Raw genomic sequence first — 3,077 nt, forward strand, 5'->3', positions numbered from 1 at the left:
TTCTTTGCATCGATTGCTGAGGAAGGCTTTCTTATCTCTCCTTGCTATTCTTTGGAACTCTGCATTCAGATGCTTATATCTTTCCTTAAAATTGATATATAACATTATGCAAATTTAAGGTGTATAACATAATGATTTGGTATAAATATATATTGCAAAATTTTTGCCACAATTAGTTAATATACCCATCCCCCTACATAGTTATAATTTTAGAAATAACTTTTTAAAGGATGGAAAGATTAAAAGAATAGACCAACCTAAATAAATGCAAATGAAAATAATACTTCAGTAGTTTACTCTGTATTCTTTGCTGAAATTGAACAAGTAATATAATCATTTAATGTCTATAAATGTAATTTTAGACAGAAACCACACTTTAAGTATGTTCATATAAAAACAAAAATATTATGTATCTTAACAGTAAATTTTTAATGCATAATGAAACTTTTGTTAAAGTGTTATATCCAAATTTCAAGATAAATTGCATAAAGAGAGAATTACCATAATATTTTTTGAGATACAAAGGAAGCAAAGAGATTACAACAGAGGATTTCATATTCATGGAGTTATTCAACTGGAAAAAAACTTTCACTACTCATTTCTATTCATGTATAACACATTCTTTACCAAAAAGGCCAGAGACTACAGAAATTATTTCAATTAGAACTTATTTTATGTGAAGATTTTGGTGAAGAAAAAGTCAATACTTTTTTGGAGTCCGGGCCTGACTTCTATTTTCAAATTAGTTTCCTTTCAAAATAATTTAGGAACAAAACCACATTTTAGGTCCAGCCTTGTCTGATATGGTAGATAATTTTTAAAAAAGTTAAAAATGTCAACTACTATGTTTCACTCCAGAGAAAGTAGACAAACCTGTCAGGCATTTGCAAAACCATTTACAATATGTGTATATGATGACCATGATACTAGGTATATGCTATTATGCTGCTGCTAAGTCACTTCAGTCGTGTCCGACTCTGTGTGACCCCATGGCGGCAGTCCACCAGGCGCCCCCGTCCCTGGGATTCTCTAGGCAAGAACACTGGAGTGGGTTGCCATTTCCTTCTCCAATGCATGAAAGTGAAAAGTCAAAGTGAAGTCGCTCAGTCGTGTCCGACTCTTAGCGACCTCGTGGACTGCAGCCCACCAGGCTCCTCCATCCATGGGATTTTCCAGGCAAGAGTACTGGAGTGGGGTGCCATTGCCTTCTCCTATAAGCTATTATATATACATACAATATATAGCATATATATAGTGCATATAGTAGGGCTTTCCAGGTGGCTCCGTGGGTAAAGAATCCGCCTGCAATGCAGGACATGCAGGAGAGGCAGGTTTGATCCCTGGGTTGAGAAGATCCCCTGGAGAAGGGCATGGCAACCCACTCCAGTATTCTTTCCTGGAGAATCCCATGGACAGAGGAGCCTGAAGGGCTACAGCCCATAGAGTTGCAAAGACTTCAGACACAACTGAAGTGACTGAGAACGCATGCATGCAATGTATACGGTGTACAGAATACTGGAGTGGGTAGCCTTTCCCTTCTTCAGGGGAAGTTGCTGACCCAGGGATCGAACCGGGTTCTCCCACATTGCAGCTGAGCCACCAATCTGCCTGCAGTGCAAGAGACCTGGGTTTGATCCCTGAGTTGGGAAGATCCCCTGGAGAAGGGAAAGGTTACCTACTCCAGTGTTCTGGCCTGGAGAATTCCATGGACTGTATAGACCATGGGGGCACAAAGAGAGTCGGACACAACTGAACAATCACACCATATATATATATATAGATAGATATAGATAGATATATATTTATAGATATGTATAAATGTATACATTTATACAAAAGTGTATAAATATATAATGCATACATATACACCATTGCCCTGTAAAGCTGTTGAAGCACTTGATGTTGGTACCCGGCACTATGTGCCAAAACTTACGGATATGGAGGTGAAAACACCAGATATAATATTTATTTCCCTAAAGACATTTTAAGCAGAGTCCCTTTTCTATCTTTTCTTCTTTTAAAGAAACAAGATTGGCTAAAGACTGGTCTTATTTTCCCTTCAAAAGATCTCTAAGTGCACTAACCTAACGGTCCACCCACGAGCAGAGACAGATATCCAAATGCTCTCAGAAGGCCAGGCAGAGGTCAAGCCTACTTCAGATCAGAAGCAGGAAATCTGATGTCTGGATTCACTTCAGTGTTTTAGGAATTGTGATGACTGTGCAATGTTACGAAAATTTATAATCACTGGCATTCTCCCATTAAGGCAGGTTATAAATTAGAGACTGGCTTTCTGGGGAAGGACCTAGTGGACATTTGTGACTGGCTTGAAGCAATAAGAGCTTGGCTTCCCTTAGCATCAAAGCTTAAATCTGCTGGAAATGCAACAGAACTTCAGGTATGGAATCTCTTAAAATATAGAAGTCTGGAAGGGCTGTTTGCTACTTCGTTGTTTGGCCCAGCTGTGTCCCTGTAATGACATACTTCAGCTCACTTCAGTTCAGTTGCACAGTCGTGTCCGACTCTTTGTGACCCAATGAACCGCAGCATGCCAGGCCTCTCTGTCCATCACCAACTTCCAGAGTCCACCCAAACCCATGTCCATCAAGTCGGTGCTGCCATCCAACCATCTCATCCTGTCATCCCCTTCTCCTCCTGCCTTCAATCTTTCCCAGCATCAGGGTCTTTTCAAATGAGTCACCTCTCCACATCAGTGGCCAAAGTACTGGAGTTTCAGCTTCAACATCAGTCCTTCCAGTGAACACCCAGGACTGATCTCCTTTAGGACAGACTGGTTGGATCTCCTTGCAGTCCAAGGGACTCTCAAGAGTCTTCTCCAACACCACAGTTCAAAAGCATCAATTCTTCAGCACTCAGCTTTCTTCCCAGTCCAACTCTCACATCCATACATGACCACTGAAAAAACCATAGCCTTGACTAGACGGACCTTTGTTGGCAAAGTAATGTCTCTGCTTTTGAATATGCTATCTAGGTTGGTCATAACTTTTCTTCCAGGGAGTAAGCGTCTTTTAATTTCATGGCTCAGTCACCATCCAAAGTGATTTTGGAGCCCAGAA

At 40.4% G+C, this 3,077-nt stretch overlaps 1 protein-coding gene across 1 annotated transcript in view; it reads right to left on the bottom strand.

Moving 5' to 3' along the window:
- CAMK4 (calcium/calmodulin-dependent protein kinase IV) overlaps nucleotides 1-3,077 on the bottom strand; it is a 175,788-nt gene that overhangs the window by 156,019 nt on the left and 16,692 nt on the right. The gene's annotated exons all lie outside the window — the stretch shown is intronic.

This window comes from Bison bison, unplaced genomic scaffold (genome assembly GCF_000754665.1).
Source record: "Bison bison bison isolate TAMUID 2011002044 unplaced genomic scaffold, Bison_UMD1.0 scf7180017864231, whole genome shotgun sequence".
In the NCBI taxonomy this organism is placed as follows: domain Eukaryota; kingdom Metazoa; phylum Chordata; class Mammalia; order Artiodactyla; family Bovidae; genus Bison; species Bison bison.